The sequence below is a fragment of the Misgurnus anguillicaudatus genome, chromosome 5 (assembly GCF_027580225.2).
Source record: "Misgurnus anguillicaudatus chromosome 5, ASM2758022v2, whole genome shotgun sequence".
Classification (NCBI taxonomy): Eukaryota; Metazoa; Chordata; class Actinopteri; order Cypriniformes; family Cobitidae; genus Misgurnus; species Misgurnus anguillicaudatus.
In genome coordinates this window covers 4,391,333-4,410,471 of record NC_073341.2, presented here as the reverse complement: position 1 = coordinate 4,410,471, position 19,139 = coordinate 4,391,333, and the positions used below count along the sequence as shown (strand labels likewise).

Below are 19,139 nucleotides of genomic sequence, written 5' to 3'. Positions count from 1 at the left end.
AACAAAAGTGTTGCATTTATAATTTTGGTCAGTGTAGATTCAACATTAAATCATTTTTTAAAGGAACAGTATGTAAGAAATGTATATCAATTTATCATAAAATGGCCCTGATATGCCACTAGACATTAAGAAATCATGTTCATTTCAAATACTTATATCACTGACAACAGTGGTCTGGCCAGGATATTGTCATTTAAAAAGTGGAGTTGCAGCCCTCAACTGATGTTTATGTTGTCATTTTGTCTATTGGCCACCAGAGGGCTATTTCATAAAACTCGCTTGGAAAAGCGAGGATTAAAGTTACAAACTCGACTTGAATTAACCTAACAAATGAGGCGAGGCTAAAGCGGTTTCAAAAAAGGCAAATGAAGCTTACGCAATCCAACTAATGTGATCCAGATTTCCCTAGTCAAGATAATTGCGCGTGCACGTTATTCTTGAGCAGCTCTAGAGGTCGAGCGTGGATCAAATCGATCAAAGTTAAAGAGAAAGCGGTAATTTTTGATAAAAATGTATGAAAATGTACTACTGACTGAAAATTAGAATACTGCTGCAATAAACAAACCCATAAAATAGTTGGAAAGTCCTTATGTTTTAAATCCTTGCATGCCGAAACTAAATTTAAATATTTTGTCTTATTTTAAAGTGATCACATGAAAGCATAAAACACTGTTAGAAATGATGGCCTAGTGGTTAGTGCTCTCAGCAGCGCATGCAGGGATCTGGGTTCGATCCCCGTCAATGCTTATGTGGCTATGCTTTGCTCATTTTTATATACTGTACTTTTTAAAAATAACACAAATCTTAACTTTTAAAAGACAATTTGTAGTTTACTAAGTAACCTATATAATATTTAGCAGATGAATGATTTTAATACATTTACAGTAACTTTAAATGTAACTTAAATTTATTTATTTATTATTTGGGGGTACATTTCAAAAGCAGCAACTTGAGTGGACAATAAAATAACAGGTTAAAATAAAATATCTGGTTCATAAGAAGTGTAGTTGATTTAAGCATAATCATATGCTAAAAGTGTCTAATCTCATTATGTTAGCTGCCAAAGATGTTAACTGGCAATGAGGAGATCACTGGCATCTATCAGCAGCACAGCTTTACTCCTGCAGATGAACTGTTCTTCAAAGAAAAAAATGGGGTCACTGAGAGCATGGTGGGTGAACAGCATATGCATTTCTGAATTTACAGTAGTACAAGAAATTATTGTGTAAAATCATGTATGTTACACATATTCTTGACCAATCATTATTACTTGACATGTTACTCAAAACATTTTTGATGGCAAATTATGTGTGCGTTATAGAGCCACAAGTCATCATGTTAAACCCTGGGAGTATGAGAGATTTTAAACCACTGGTTTATTATCACACTGTTAAAAAATTAGCTGTAGTTATGCAGCTGTTTGCCAGTAACTTATGTAGATTTAAAGGTTTATTATTTACTGGCAACAATTTGTTCAAAGTTAAATGAACATTAAACATTAACAAGTCTATGATTTTACAGCATAAAACTATAAAATAACAGCCTCATGCAAAGCATTTTGTGAACCAGAAATCCTCATCAACCTTTTTCTGTTGTTTCCTTCATATTTTGGTTCCCAGAATGCTTTGCATGAGGCTGTTATTTGATGGTTTTATTCTGTAAATAAAAAGACTTGTTAATGTTTAATGTTCATTTAACTTTGAACAAACTGTTGCCAGTAAATAACATACATATAAATCTACAGTAAGTTACTGGCAAACAGCTGACAGTAATACTGTAAGTTCTACATATTTTTTTAACAGTGTAGTGTTAGGTGTTGATAGATAAACAGAGTTTTATGAATGGTTACAGGGTGAGGATCAGTTGAAGAAAAGCCTGAGGTATAAGCACATTATACTGTCAGTACAAGCCTTGTGAGCTGAAAAATTATTGTATGCAGGACACTAACAATCTTCTCTGTGATAAAAAAAGAATTTTAACTCATTTCAACAAAATGCCAAGAGCATACCATCAGATAATTATATTGTATTCCTTCATTGTATTCCATGCAGACACCATAATTTTTTTTTTAATTTCAAGAAAAATGTAACAACTAGAGAAAGATACAAATACTGTAGATCTTTAAAATAATGTGCATTTTTATGCACACCAAGCATAAAAAAAATTAAATTACTGTACTTGACTTTTGTGTGTTGTATATTTAAATTAAATTTACTCTTTGTGTGACAGACAATCTGAATAAAAAAAAAACCTATATATATATATATATATATATATATATATATATATATATATATATATATATATATATATATATATATATATATTTCATCAATACATTGCAATTATATGAATTTAGATACATCTTAAATTTGTTAATAAACTATTATCCTTATATTGGGGTAGTTAAGATTATCATTTATATTCAACATTTGATAGGCCTATATACCATATTATGAAACACATGTCTTTATTTTATTAATTATTATTGTAACAAAATTAATCAAATTTAATATATAAGTTGATTTTCTTTAATTGTTAGATTAATAGTGGTTAATAAAGTCAAATAAATGTCAAAGAGTCAGCTGTAATATCATTGCATTTACATTTCAGTGTTAGTGGAAGTCTAGTTAAGCAACAACTGAGGCTTAGCCTGACAGTTAGCCTGCTCCGGACCAGGCTAGTTTGCAAGCATAAGTTTCCATAGTAACCGGGGTTGAGCTAGTTCAAGTTTGTTTTATGAAACGAAATCCACCGGCAATAAGCCAGACTTAACAAAATAAGCCTGGCTTATTCTGTAATCTAGTTTTATGAAATAGCCCTCAGTTGTGTGATTGCAGTACCAGTTGTAGCCACAAGTTTTGTGATTGCATTACCACTTTTGGCCACAATCCCACATACTGTTCCTTTAAAGGTATTGCGGAGGATTTTCTTTTTCTGGGTGAATCATCAAGACGATTGGTCCTCCTAGTTGTCAATCAGGAGTCTTGTGCAATTGCATTTTTTTTTTAAAGTGGAGAAGGCGGTTCTTTTCTAAAATTCGAGAAAATCCTCTAATTCAAAAAGGGTTTGAAAAATAAGAATTAGGTTACATTGCAAATATTGCATAAGATCAAGACAACATGCATTTTAAAATGATTGAAACCTAGTGCTAAGATAAATGTTTATTTAATAGCAAACTGAGGATTAAAAAGCACATGAATTTCACATGTTTTTCAAGTTAATCACATGTGGACAATATGTGAAATTCTTGTGGACAAAATCACCACATGTGAACAACATCTCATAACATAATAGCGCACATATGTGCATGTGGCATCAGAAAGTGTGGTAATGTTAGTACTTAGGTATGGATGATACATTTATATACATACATTTGGAATCTGTATAAAGGCAGTACATTCAGACAAATGTGGTAGCTGTTTTTATCTTCATTTTGACAAATAAGCTATTGACCAAAATATTAAATATTGACGACATGCATCGCCTTTAAAGTCATGCGATATGCAGTGGAAAACTATTCACAATACTACAAAGTATTAAATATTGACCATATATATTAAACGTTTTTTAAACAGATTTGGTTGCTGGCAGGTGGTAATGTTGTGGTAAAATAAGACTTAACATTTGAAAAGAGTTTGCAGACCATATTGTCAGAAGTTGGATTGTTTTTCAAAGGGTAACCAATATTCTTTGTACAGTGGGGACCTCATCATGTCATCATCAATGTATAAAATGCTGTAAAGGAAAGAGACTTTTACTGGGACTTTGATAAGTGCAATTCCTGACCTTTCCAGGAGGAGGCGGTAGCGTTCTTGTTCACTACCTGCTGTGTTATAGTTGTAATACTAAGAGAACGTCAGCGGTTTAACTATAAGTTTCTCCTGCCGGTCCTACTGGTTTATCATTGGTGATTTGGTGTTGAAGTGTTAGTACATGACTAATAAGCAAGTTTTACATTATTACTTTAAGAGATTGATCGTGTTTGAGGTATATTATTTTATTTTGTGTGCACGCACGCACGTGCATTGCTAATTCCTGCAGTTAATTTAGGGTGGTAATTGTTTGTCTAATAAGCAATTGATTAACATTGACAATCTTGCAATATTATCATTTACATTGTGATATCCCTTTGACATTTAAATTGTTTATACTGCAGGAGGATTTGGTTTAGTTATTTAAACACTATTATTTGTTTAATGATATTTATTTGCTTTATACCTCGCACATTCATAAGAAGTCATTTGTTATCAGCCTAAATGATGTAAATGTGTATTTGAGATTACAATTTCTTGAATGTTAGTCAGATTTGTTACTAAATAGGTTTGTATACAGCCTATATAAGCATAGTTAATATTGTTAATCCACTTTTATTTAACCGTATTATGTCTTTATTATTTTCTAGACTATGATTCAATACACTTTTGAAAAGGAAGCTCCCGTTTCCTCATCATTAGAGTATTCTGACCGACACACGGGAGTGTTCACTGTATAAATTTCCTACCTAACAATCAACCTGCAATATAAAAATGCCAATTATTAAATGTTGAAAGAGCAAAAATAACTAAATTGAACTAACATTCTTAGTTGGACATAGTTGAGACAATGTGTTACCTTAAAGATGTAGCAGAGGATCCTCTCGAATTCCAGAAAAGAACCGCCCTCTCAATGCAACTGCAACTGCGCAACACTCCTGATTGACAACTAGGAGGACCAATCGTCTTGATGCCGGAAAAAGAAAATCCTCCGCAAATACCTCTAAGTCTACAAAAATATTTTTAAAAACATTTAATGGTGGGTTATATTAATTAATTACATGGGGGGTGGTTCAATGGTATTTCAAGCATTCTGACTTATTAACACAGTTATAGAGTTGTTTTCTCATGCTAAACGTAGGCAAAGTGTTAAAATAGCAGTTGGGCGTGTTACAGAGTATTTCTGTGACGAATGCACTTCGCCAGGGTTCGTACAAGTTTCGGAAAGTTTGTTTCGATTACCCCGCCCACCCGTCAATCAGCGGGAGACGCTAGAACTTGCAAACATCATATCACGCGACACAGCTTTGTTTCATTTTAAAACTCAACAATGGCACGAAAGAAGAAGTGTGTTTTTGAATGTAAGGAGAAGAATGCCAGTCTTATGAAAACAATGCATATGGTTTATTATCCGGGGTAGCAGCAGAGTTTTGCGTGTGGGTTTGATGCACTGGATTTTTCCAACTGGGTCATGAGTTGCATGCGGTATATAAGACTTCTGTCTTATGTTGATGTCACGGGGTGACAAATGCAGGCGGAATGAAAGTTGGCGGAAATAGTTCCGCCCGGACCGATTTTCACAAACACCATGCCGGTTCCGGCCGACTCTGGGCAAACAAATTAAGGTTAAGATCTAACAGGTGAGCGGAATGAATGGAGCGATTGGTAATTGGCTTTCACAAGAAGAGGAGGCCCATAAATAGGGCAATGATACATTCAGAAGGGGGAAGTTTTATTTCGCTTGGAAGTTTGTCTGGGTGAAGCTGTTTGGTGTGTGCTGGGAGTTTGGTGTGTGCTGGGAGTTTGGTGGCAGCACTGGTGTGAAGGAGACGATTTTATGTGGATTACTGGCTGGGTGAAGAACTACGGATATTGTGCTGGTCTCGATTTGGAGATAAGTGAGAAACCACATCTGCTGCAGTGTCATTGTGATCCTGTTATGTGTATTGAAGGAACGGGAGATGTCGAACGGATGTGACGAGTAAATCTAAAGAGAGGAAGCGGAGTTGGAGGATTAAAACGTCTGTTGTGAGGTACTGTGCAAAGGGAGACATCGTGTGTTCTATCAGAACCCCTTCTGTGAAGTACTGCTTTCCTTATCTCTGTCCTACCACTGTCTGAGTTCGTTTGTAGCATTAAATGCTTATTCATCACCCAGTCTGTTTCAGTCACTGTGAAGCGTGGGAGTAGTGGAAGTGAAGCAGGTGTTTTAAGATCGTGACATCTACGCCTTCACGAGCTGTTCCCCTGCCCCCTGTCGCCTACCCGTCCAGGTCTCCAAACCCGGGCTGAAGCTGTGATACTGACCCTAGTTCACTGTGAGTGTGAAGATTGCGGTGGGTGCTTTTATTGAAGTGAGTACACGTGGAGAACTGTCGTGCTGTCCTCAATGTTTGTCAGTAATCACATCCTAGGCTGATGAAAGAGCCCTGTGAATGAGGAGTCGAGTGGTGGCATCGGACGATCGTCTCTTACTTGTGTACGATCAAAGGACCGGTTTCATCCTCCTATGCCTGTGTAAAGAGGTGTCTTATGTTCTGCTGCATATATAGTGGAGTTGATAAACGTGAGTGAAGTGTGTGTTCTCTGCTACCAGCCTACAGGTCCCGAGCCAAGGGCTCGTATCGACGTGGGACTGTTTCCACTGACCGTTGGGAAGTGAAAGTGTCTGGGAGTCCTCTGTAAGTCTGCTTGCAAGCGGAAAGTTACGATTGGATGATATCCACCCTCGTCTCCTGCACCTGTTTGTACTTTGAACAGCCAAAGTCCAGTCTGCCACCAGCCCTTGTAAGTAAAGCTTACCTGAATACTCACCTGTAAATCCTCTTTGCCTGCCCAAGCTAAAGCCCAGTGTGCCACCAGCCATTGTAAGTAAAGCTACCTGAATACTCACCTGTAAATCCTCTTTGCCTGCCAAAGCTAAAGCCCAGTGTGCCCCCATTCTGTTATAAGTAAAGTTTATCTGAATACTTATCTGTGAAGCCTCTTTGCCTGCCAAAGCTAAAGCCCAGTGTGCCCCCAGTTTGTTATAAGTAAAGCTTACCTGAATACTTACCTGTGAAGCCTCTTGCCTGTTAAAGCTAAAGTCCAGTGTATGCACTGTGTGCTGTTGAAGTTAAAGGCCCCGTACACCTACCTGCTGCCCCAAGTTAAAGGCCCCGTCTACATATTTACCTGCTGTCCCAAGTTAAAGGCCCCGTCTACATATTTACCTGCAGTCCCAAGTTAAAGGCCTCCTACACCCTCTTGGAGTCCCAAGATAAAGGTCCCGTACACCGACCTGCTGCCCACGTTAAAGGCCCTGTATATCTGCCTGCTGTCAAAGTTAAAGGCCCCGTATACATACTTACCTGCAGTCCCAAGGTAAAGGCCCCATACACCCTCTTGCAGTCCCAAGTTAAAGGTCCCGTACACCGACCTGCTGCCAAAGTTAAAGTTCCCGTGTACATACTTACCTGCCGCCCCAAATTAGAGGCCCCATATACCTACCTGCAGCCCGAAGATAAAGGCCCTGTATACTTACCTGCTGTTTTGAGTCAACGGCCCCGTACCTCTATTCGCTGCCCAAAGTTAAAAGCCCCTTCTATTTACCTGCTGTCCCAAGCTAAAGGCCTTGTACACCCACCTGCTGTCGAAGGTAAAGGCCCGGTATACTTACCTACTGTCAAAGCCCAAGGCTCTGTGTACTCACCTGCATGTCCGTTGGCCCCATATTGGAGTGGTGATAGAGATCCGCATCCCCCCTTGGACTCCTATTGTGTCACAAACACGAAAGGATCAGTGCATGAACTGTAAGCCTTTGGGTAGAATTTCAGCGAGTTGTGGTCTCTGTGGATGATTTACCTCTGCATTTTCAACTGTTACTTCCCTCTTGTAAGTCCAGGGCCAGAGGTCGTAAGGAAGACACCTGCTGTCGCCTGATCAAGTGAGGACGAAAGGAAATTAGGACCACCTACCTGCATACACAAGGCCTAGCAAAGGATATTCCCTCCCTTGCCCCCTTGAGTCCTGGAGGACGAGTTCGGGCATCTGCGCCCAATTCCCCAACCTCTCATCTGACTACGGCAGCCCTTTTAGAACCTTTCTTTTAAATAAACCTGGTTAAATTTTATATATCCTTGTCTGTCTTGTCATTGGGGTGCTTTGGGACCTCCTTGGGGTGGAAATTGAGGGAGGAGCGAGACTCACGTTAGGGGTGGTCCGCTCTGACCTGTGACATTGGAAATATGGCAAGTGGATAGTGCCACGGATTACCAAGCAAAGGAGACAGTCGTGTACTTTTACGTGAGATAAGGATACGTCGCCTCCACTGACGCGTGAGGCCAACGTCGTGGATAAGTATGTCACCGCCCCGGACGCGTGACACCAACATCTTGGATAAGTACGTTGCCGCCATAGACACTTACCTCAAAAGTAGTTGCAGATACTGTCAGACCTTTTTAGAAGTGTGTGATCGTACAAAACTCCGCAAGTGTAGCTTGGTCTTAAAAGCTGAACGTGTTATATTCTGTATTTGATTCCGAAAACTGAAATGTTATTATGTATGTGTAAGTTACCATTGACTTTTTTAGGTTTAAGCCGCCTTTCCACTGCACACGACATACGGAAACAACAGTAGGAGTTCTCCCTCTAGTGGAAGTCGTAATGAAGTTTCAGTTTAATCGTATATGGGAGGGAAGCTCATTCCAGCGCAAGAGGCTTCATTCTAATATATTTACCATGGTGAAATAAATAAATGAATGCAAATGAATGAAACAATAAACAGCTATGCATATATGACAAAGATTGCCAATATGTTTTGGAGAGAACATATAGAGACAAGATTAAAATAATAAAGTACACAAATTAAATTAATAATTTATTACTTATCAGTAATCAAAAGTTTTTTTTAAAGGATTTAAGTGTTACTAATAAAGTTCAACAAAAGGATTAATCATTTTCACATCACACACAGTTTATGATTGAAATACAATGAAATGCATTACGTCCGGTCGGCATATCGCATGCGGTGTAGTCGCACAAGTTCAAATTTTTTAACGGATCAAAACGGATCCGATATTTACGCATCCGCAGCTGGTCGGCACTTCACGCAGCCCCTTTGTGACTCTCCATAGGAAATGAATGACTTCCGGTTTAACGGCCGTCGTTTGTCGTGTGCAGTGGAAAGGCGGCTTTAGAATAGACCAATTTTTAACTACGTGTTATAAAACCTTTCTACTAGAAAATCCCAAAATAATGTATATGTATGTATATGTATATATGCATTGTTAACTTTGTACTCTTGATACTTTTATAGATATTGATCTGAATAATTTGTACTTTTCCATATAGATTTACCTAATTTCTGAAATAAAGAAAAATGACACTACTTTGTACATTGTGGTGCAGTTTCAAGCCTGTATACATATACAACAATACTATATAACAAGTATCCACAGTAAACTATTAATCCGTCAGCTGCTACGTGGACATGCTGCAGGCTTTAATGACTGCCTACGTTTTGTTTATAGACAGATTTATTGACCAACATGTGCATATTTAAAATGGGGATTAAAGTTTTAATGATTTGTTTGCTCTATAATATAAAACTAGAAACAAAGAATTCCCAACTAATGGCTTAAGTTGAATAATTTATTTTTTCCTAACCATATTTTAAAAAAATCTTTGGACTCAGATCTTGTTGCTTTTACGTTTTCACCAGCAGTTGGCGCAATATTAGGTGTTTTGAGCGCTTGGAATCATTTGCGCCCCCTTCTGCTCAGGAGTGTGGATCAGATAATCTAGCTGCGTTCGAAACCTTTTCTCTTGTTCACTATTTCCTATAGCAAATGACAATTGAATCCACTATATGGGGAAGAAGGGAACGAAAATGAGTGAGCAATTTCGGACACTGAAGTAAGAGAGCTGTCGCAGAGATTCGTCATAAACCCTTACCTGTGTGGCTTCATTGAGTTTACTGTGAAACGGTAACGTTTACTTTCTTACTGTTTGTCACATTTGTCATGTTTATTGTATTAGTTATTAATAAAGAGAACAAAACGACTGCTTGTCATATTTATTTACTGTTGTTTATTTATTGTTTAATAAAAATTGTATTATATTTAAAATATAAGATATCGCAGTTAATTTTAATTTGTCTATTTTTAAAAAGTAGAAAATTACTGACAAGAAATAAAAAAATGTGTATAAGCGTAAATTTGTGTTCACTGTCAGTATATCCTTTAGCTTATTCCACATTAACATGCATTCATCACCCGATATAGTGCACTATATAGTGGATAGGGAGCGGTCTCGGACACAGCTTCTGTTCAAAATGTAAATGATCTTATCCCATCAGGCTTTTTTAAAACATGGCACCCCTAGGGGTAGGGAAGAAAACTACACCTCCCTGCTGAAAAAAACAGCATACCAGCAAGACCAGCATATATTTTGTTTTGGTGCTGGTTTGCTAGTGAACACCAGCTAAACCAGCACCAGCATTAGCACCAGCTAAACCAGCATTAGCACCAGCATCCCATGCTGGTCATACCAGCATATGTTGTGTTTTGCTTCTGGTATGCTGGTGACCACCAGCTAAACCAGCATAGACCAGCATAATTCCCATGCTGGTCTATGCTGTTTTTTTCAGCAGGACTAATAACCCAAAATAACCCTTTGTCTGTTTTTCACCTTAAGCGTGTTTTGGATTACACCGTTGGACTGCCTTTTAATAAAATGCTGCATGTGGATCCTTACACATCTCTCAGTCAGTACCATTACAATTTGTGTTTTTGTAAATTCGGTTGTCACTACCTGCAGGTCCCGTACACACTGCATATTAATTTGGTTGTCACTTCACCTTTTAATGCTTAGTCCTGTTCTGTACACACACAATTCAGTAATTTACGGGACTCACAACTGCATTCTACAACCGAATTAACTCCCGCAAAATGCAGGTAGTGACAACCGCATTTACAGAAACTCTGCACAGTGTGTACATAACCGAACAGAACAACTAGTAGTTAATCCAGTGTTTAAACATTCATCATAAACAGGGCAGACAGGTCTCTCTTCTGAAAAAATAAATGCTTAGAAGAGGAAAAAGTCTTCTGTATGTGCGGTTCAGAAAATGGCAGATGCACAAGCATTCGCTGACTAGTGTTGCCAGATCTTGCCCAAAAAAAACAGTGAACAAGAAAAATCCAATAATAAACCGAAATAAATCTAAATGCTTTACCTCAAAGATCAAAATATTGGGCCCAGCACCCTCACACTTTATTAAAGCTCCCGTTCTTGTCTGTGATTTTGAAGCTTTGATTTTGTTTATAGTGGGCAACAGTGATGCCACAGTTACTTTGAAAAATTAATCTGATTACTGATTACTCCTTTAAAAAGTAACTAAGTTACTTTACAGATTACTTGATTTTAAAAGTAACTAAGTTAGATTACAAGTTACTTTGTTAGTTACATTCCAGTAGCTGCCAACACCCCCACTGCCTCAACATTAAAAATGACAACCGGTTTTGCCAACACTCACTTTATTGGAAGTGCATTTTTAACAGTAACGTCAACAATGTATCTCCTCACATTTTAAGTTGAACTGTTGTGTTTTAAAAAACTAAAATATATATATATATATATGAGTCTTTCTTGACTTCACTTAACATAAATAGGGGTGAGCAGGGGCCATTTTCAGAAAAACTTAATTTTAAAAGTTAATGTTTTAGACAGAGATATATTTTTGTTGTGGTCAATAACTCACAAATGTGGTCTATCAAAACCAGCTGGAATTTTGAACAAATGTAAAACGAATTCTGTATAATTTCACTTTAAACAAGAGTAGTGAATTGTTACTTTTGACCTTGACAGCAGGGACGAAAGTAACACACAGGTGGGTCAAAAGTATCACAACAAAACATGATAGATTTTTGTGTTACACTTGTTTTTATTAAATATATATTACTATGACCTCTTTAATATGTAACTGCAAACTTATTTTGTCATTTACCTTTGTAAAAAATAATTAAATTACATTTTTATTTTAAATTTCAGTTTTATCAAATGTTTCAAAAGCAACCAACAGTACAAACTTAAATTGCTGAGACTAAAAAAAAATTCAATAGTTTGAACACTATGAAAATAAAATAAAATCAAATTAGAATAATATCAATTTTTTACCATATTATACACAGTATTAGCAGCGGGACAAAACTAACAAGTGTTACTTTTGACCTGACAGGATCTACTTACTCTATAAACTCGACTTACTTTTATTTTGAAAAACTGAGAAGTCTTCAGGATGTTATATACTAAATACCTTGTAGATTTATCAGTATAATAACACATGAAACGAGAAACACAACGCGTTGTAAGAAAAAAAGACCGCTTTTGGAATGTACTTATGATGGTTGAAAACACAGTTCTGGATCTACACGTGGAAATCGGTGAGTAAATAACGCAATATTTGTCAACTCTTTCAGAGGTTATGTGCTAATATGCTGTCAAAGTGAGATGCAGATGTTATCAGGACTCGGAGAAAATCGCTTTGTTACTTTGGTTCTTCAACTCTCCCACACTTACTGGTTTTGCACTGAAGTCCAGCTTTTGTTGTTTGGGTAGTGGATGAACTCCTGCTCACTGCTTCGCATCACCTGGTGGGACTTGCTCTTAGTTTGACTGTCTGCGCCGTGCCGCGACTCCAAATGTTTTTTTTTTTAATTTGACGTAGTGTTTTTGTAGCTGCATCTCTCTTCTCTCTCCATTGTACGTTGTTTACGTTTGTGTCGCTTACACGTGACCTGAATTGTCCTCGTGCTGAAAACGTGACTTGTCGCACACCTGACTTCACTTCCCAAGACGCAAGAAGAAATATACAAGAAAATATATATTTTACTAAGGAAATTTTCAAAAATAGTAACGCACAGTGACTTGGATAAGTAACTTTAATCTGATTACTGGTTTGGAAATATTAACGCGTTAGATTACTCGTTACTAAAAAAAGTGGTAAAATTAGAGCTGGTGGGCAATATAACATGTGTTCATGTTTCACGTGTAAAAAAAACGTGGTATTTTTCACACAATTGACTTATCTGTATAGCGCCGTTTTCACTGTCCTCAAAACAGGCTGATGTCTTCCTTGTTATGTGAAATCCCTCCTTCAGAAATACGTAACAAGTTCTGATTGTGTAGTTTTTTTTTGTGTGCTGTGATTCTTAGCAGAGCCGTTTGAGCCAAAGCTGGAGTTAGTCAACTAACTGTTTTACTGACGTCATTAAAGCAGGAAATAGAGGGCTGTAGTCCAAACCGGCCGTTCGTTGTAGGCTTTTAAAGAGGAATTCTATTGAAGAAAATATATCGCCTGGCAGTGAACTTTGAGCTTTATCATTTTACAGGTATTATTTATGCTATTATAGCAACATTACACACTAACTAACCAAAAACTTGATCGCTTCATGAGCCAAAAGCCATAAACGGTTTAGAGTCAAAACGGTATTTACGTACAAAAAAGACGAGGACCTGGCAACACTGCAAGACCGCGCGCTCCGCGCTGTGAAGCAGCCTCAAAAAACTGTAAAATACACAACGCCAAGACGGAGGTTTATTGCAAAACACAATGCTGTTATTATTTTGGTCAAAGCTGTGAGTGATAAGCACACGAGACGGCAGAACGTTGCTTTGGTTATTTCTGTGTCAATCATCACATTTTTGGGAGTGAGTCTTGTTCCGTACAGACACGAAACAAACATTTAGGGGATTTACTCCCGCATTTTGATGCGGTTGTCACCAGGCACGTGCACAGATAGGGCTCAACCTGTGCAGAACACATGCCCTTTTTGTCCTTACACCCCGAAGTGCCCTTTTTTTTGGAGGTGTTTTATTATTTTTTTAATATATAAATGTATGCTATTGTTAACCATTTACGTCTGTCTGTGTGTTTTACAAATATATTTATCAAATAAAATTATTAAAAAACGAAATCTTTTTGAATCCGCTCAAACTGTCTGTGAAACCTCTTAACTCCGCCCCCTGAGTGCAGCGAGCTGAAGTTCCACAGCAGTCAGAGCAGCTGAACGTCTTGAAACGGTAAATAAGTTTCTTGTTGTTTGAGTACAATGCTGTCTCATTACGAAAGAAACACTATATTTATAACGGCGCATGTTTTATAAATTTGAGCAGAGCCGAATTATCCATTGACGGGATTGGGCGAGTGGGCAATCAGGGGGCACCAAGGGCTCCAAACTGCGACCAAATGGAGTTTTTGACAAAGCGCAAGGAGTATTAAAAAAGTGTACACGCATGTGAAGGGCACCCGTGACAACAATACGGAATGCAAGGTCGGGTTTTTACCACTTTTTTTGCATGACGCGTCTCAATCGTTTAACTAAAGTCAACACATCTCATGCGAGAAGATCCGCCCACGCGGGTAAATGTCTAGCCTACATAAACACCAAAAACATTACAGATTAGGAAGACATCTTGATGCCCAGTTAGGAAAACTGGATAGAGACGAGAAACGTGTAAAGGATCATACAAGTATGCACATTATATTGGCCTGTCACCAGTGGCGGTTCTAGACAAATTTCACTAGGGGGGCCAAGGAGGGGCCAGTGTTTTACCAGAGGGGCACATAAAAAAACGGCAAGAATATAAGGGGGGTTACAGGAATTAGTTTAAGACAGGACTAGGCCTTAGTTTAATTAGGAAATATAACTAGTTTTAACAAACATGGCTTACTAAATACATTACTTGTGTGCATTTTGAAGCAAAACAAAGGGCACTGGTGTATTTTAAAATATGGCATTGCAAGTTGTTTTCAGTTTGGACAGCTCTTACATTTATTTTAGTCTAGGACTAGTCTAATCCCTTTCCGGGAAACTTTATTCCCCATAAACTTTATCTTACTTTACAATCATATAAATCTTTATTTAATACAAGAGTGAGTGCAGGTGCAAAAGGGGAGCTTGGCTCTTTTCTAAAGCCCCCCAACCGAAAATCATGCGAGCCTACTCAATAAACTTTATGAAATGCAAATTTTTATGAAGACAAACGTTTTAGTTTAGATATAAACACACATTGCTAGACAGTTAGGGACCACAATCTAATCAGCATTTAAAATAATATTTATTTTAAATTGTAAACATTTTATGACACATTTAATTATATTCCTCCAATTTTATGCACGTATATGTAAGAGCATAATTACAGCGCTTTTTACAATGTGTAAACTTTAAAAATTTAGCGAGATGTTGGTTTTGCCGGTTGTTGATGAGTAACAGCTGTGAATGATCACCGCGTTTAAGCAGCCACGTCACAGGAGAACAAGTGAACAGTGTCCCAATGTCAAGTGAGCTAGAGTCCTTACCAGTGCCCAAACCTGCATACACATTTTCAACATCGGAAAATTGAGAACGAATTGAGACACTCGCTGAGCAGCACCCAGCACCCGCAGCCAGCTACAGTGGTTGGGTACGCCGCTCTAATTTGCCCGTTTAGAACGTTATGCGTCGGATTAGTTCCGCTTTTGGCGCTCGCGTGTAAAATCTAAATAACTGTATACTTTTTTATTTGGTCAGCACGGGGTGGCCACAGGGGTGGCCAGGGAACATGTCTACAGAGGCATGGGCCACCCTTGGCCTCCGTGTAGAACCGCCACTGCCTGTCACTCATAACAGTATGCTATCTGGATATAACTTGTTGTATATGCATGTATCTTATGCCTTGAATAAGTCAAGGGAGTTGTATGATTATTTGGTTCATAACTTTTTATTCTGAAATCAACTGCATAGAGTTAAGTCTATTTAGTATTTAGTATATTTTTCAGTAATGCAGTTATTTGCACCTTCAAAAGACCAAGGTTCCTGGTCCTCAGCACAGTTTTTGCCAGGTAGGCAGAAACATGATGAATATGCTAATGGTATGGCTATAGTGTAGTATAATCTCCTATTTTGATCTTTAATCTCCTATTTCCCCCTCTTCTCAATCACATACATAAACATGTTAACCAAATAATACAAATTAGCTTATAAAACCAAACAGAATACCTTTTTTTTCTTTAAACATATTTTATTTAACTTTATGTAAGCAGGGGAAAAATTCTACAATTAAATAAGAGCGAGTACACAAGAGCACTTCACAAACACATGACTACAAATAGGCCTTATACAGACAAACACCCAGGATGTAAATTGTTAAAGCCAACTTACAAGGCCAGATATCCTTTGCACTGCATAATGCCAAGATATCATAAAATGTCATTTTTCATTCATTAATAGTGATTTCTTCAATCAATAATAGTGAATAAATATAAAGCTTTTAAGATGATTATTATGTGATATTTATTTGGAGTGGGTGCCCTTTTTCAGTTTCAGCACATGCCCCTCAAAAGGTTTGTGCACGGCCCTGGTTGTCACTCCCGACAGTTTGCAGTGTGTACGAGACCGCATTTTGCGGGAGTTAATTCGGTTGTAGAATAGAGGTCGACCTATATGGCTTTTTCTCTGGCCGATGCCGATATTTAGAAATCAGCTAGGGCAGCCGATGGCAGATATGTTTGGCCGATTTTCTACATGTACATAATAATCAAAATGTTCTCATCATTAGCAGATATTTTTTTATGTAAAAATGTCACTATTTAAGTCAAAGTATTTAAAAAAATTATGACTGGTCTTTCTGAAGAGTTTTACAAGCTCCTCTGCACCATGCATTTATCAGACACAGATATTACTTGACACTCTGCTGTCATCATCTTTGATCAGTTTTTTACCATGGCTTTTATTGCTTTGTAGGATAAAATCCTTAATTGGTAGAGCTGATAAATTATTTATTCATCATAAAGCTATTCATCATAAAGTAAATGTCTATGTTTTTTAGTTGAGACTGTTATTTAGGGCAAATCTTTCTAAACACATTTACATTCTCATTTCTGAGGCGCTATAAGTGACTGATTGTGCTGACAGTGACGTCTTGTGAGTTTAGTGTTGGGACAGATCTGTTGTTTCAACCGTTCATTCAAACGAATCCGTTCAAAGGAGTCAGTTTGTGTCGGTTATGTGCTAATCAGAGTTGAGCAGCGCAAAACTGTAAACAAAGTGTTACTGTAACAACACTAAAAAAATTTCCTCGGTGGATATGATTTGGTCTTCCGACCTTTCGCCATCGAGTCAGTTTTGTTTTGAGTAATAACAGTAGAGAGACAGTTTAAAGACAGAAAGCGTGTGCGCGCGGCTCTGCTCTCTCTGTCACGCAAACAAAGATCATCATTACTCATTAATCACATGAAATGAGCCTAATCTTTGCACGGACAGTGCACCGCGAGACATAAGCCCGTCGCGCTGTTGTACTGGCTGCTTAATTCGTGCGATCCCGCCATCGTTTACTAAAGCTGTTTGTGAACAAGGCATGGCTGCACACACATGAGACGGGAGCGATCTGCTTGCAGCAAGAGGCAGCGTCACGAGTTCTACAACAACCCTTAGGTGCCCGCAGATGCGTCTGCCTATTAATCGGCCTAATTTTGCAGCAAAATCGTCCAAAGCCGATTTTTTAAATATGTCAAAAATCGGCCAATTAATCGGCCGACCTCTATTGTAGAATGCGGTTGTGAGTCCCGTAAATTACTGAACTGTGTGTGTACAGAACAGGATTAAGCATTAAAAGGTGAAGTGACAACCGAATTAATATGCAGTGTGTACGGGACCTATGTGTCTTCTGGTAAGAGTGCAAACCCTCAAGGTCTATGAGCCAGTCTCTCCACTGGGCAACCGCACGCTCCTCCTCCAACCGCCACGATCCTTTTTCGGGATAACAGACCTTAAAGAGGTCTGTTATTTGTTTTGCCGTTAGCGGTGCAGGGGGACCTTCAGCAAACAAATATCTTAGGCACGGGTTATTTTTAAGTGCCTGAAGCACTCCCAGAGTTTCCAAGCCCTCCTTCAATCTAGTAAAGACATTCCACAAAGTGATATTAGTGACTTGATACATTACTACCTGGGTGTACAAACCAACATTCAGGACATTTACCTGCTTAACAAGGTTATGCAGATAATCACTTCAACAAACAAGCAACATATGGTTGTTTAAAGGCAGGGTAGGCAGCTCCCGTCCAAAAAACATCCATACCAAACCTGTTCAAACTGACCTTATATACCAATACATAAGTAAAATGTAAGCACTCTGAAAAAGAGAGCACAAAAATCGAGTGTCTGCACACCTCCCACGGCCGCTCTAAACACAGCCCATCACTTCCATTCAAACCACCACCCTCCCTTCTGGGCTTCTTCCAAAGCCACGCCCCCAAAACACATGAACGCGCGACACTGACCGCTCTGGAAGATGCATATTTACCTGAGACAAGCGGAGAAGATGGAGCGCGGTGCATCTGGTGACATCGTGCCAGAATCACATGTAATAATAAACCTAACTTTATCACTTTTTGAATATAAACAAATAGGATGGCTTTCAGTACTCACTATCAAGCTAGCATATCGATACTGGTAAAGTTTAACATTTATTTCGTTTGATTCGGTAATGAACAAGCTAGCTATGTTTGCTAAAAACAGGTTGCATTGATACACGTTTTAGTTACCATCATTTACACGGTGATGAAGGTGAATTTCGTGTAAGATTCATAACATATACGGTGTGTGGCATGTAAGAGTTTCCACAATGAAAGCATTGCTGTTGACTCTGATGAGGACTACACTCCGGGGACAAGTACCGTATCGTCGGCTTGAGGACAGGTCCGTGGTCGAGGGCGAGCAACCAGGGTCCGCGGAAGTAAGGTCCGAGGACGGGGTGGTCGAAGTGCAGGGCAAGAAGCACTTAGTCTTGGACAAGAGGACCTGCGTCGAGTTTTGAATCATTAAGCTCAAACACGGGCATGTGAACAGGTATATGATCTGAAGTGTAATGTGCACATAAGTCCTCTTAAAGAGAAATAAAGCCAATTTATTGCCATACAGGCAATTTGTAGTGTGGCAGTATGGAGCACTAGGACAGGGTCACAGAGTCGTGATTCCAAGTTGCTGTGTCTGGAAGTTACGCGACCGTTATCCTGATCCACTGCAACAGTACAGAGGTTTTATCCCTAGTAGAGTGTAATTGTAATGAGTGCTTTCAAGAACGTTCTATCCACTGTGTGAATGAATACATGTACATAGTTTTTGTGTTTTACAGTCTACTATATGTAAATATATATTTTTTGGGGGTTCTGTACAACATTTTTTTTTTAAATAAATAATTTGACTGAAAATGATAAATGACTTTTCTTTACACTTGCATCAGAAACCACATTAGATTTCAAAACTACATTTATGTATTACTTCTAAAATAACGACAACCAAATGTAGTATGTCACTTGTTTATTTTTATATTACTAAAACTATAACCTATACAGATATAAAAAAC

At 38.2% G+C, this 19,139-nt stretch overlaps 1 long non-coding RNA gene across 1 annotated transcript in view; it reads left to right on the top strand.

The window, feature by feature from the left end:
- The window catches only part of LOC141363888 (uncharacterized), a 111,026-nt gene that overhangs the window by 77,639 nt on the left and 14,248 nt on the right, over positions 1-19,139 (top strand). The gene's annotated exons all lie outside the window — the stretch shown is intronic.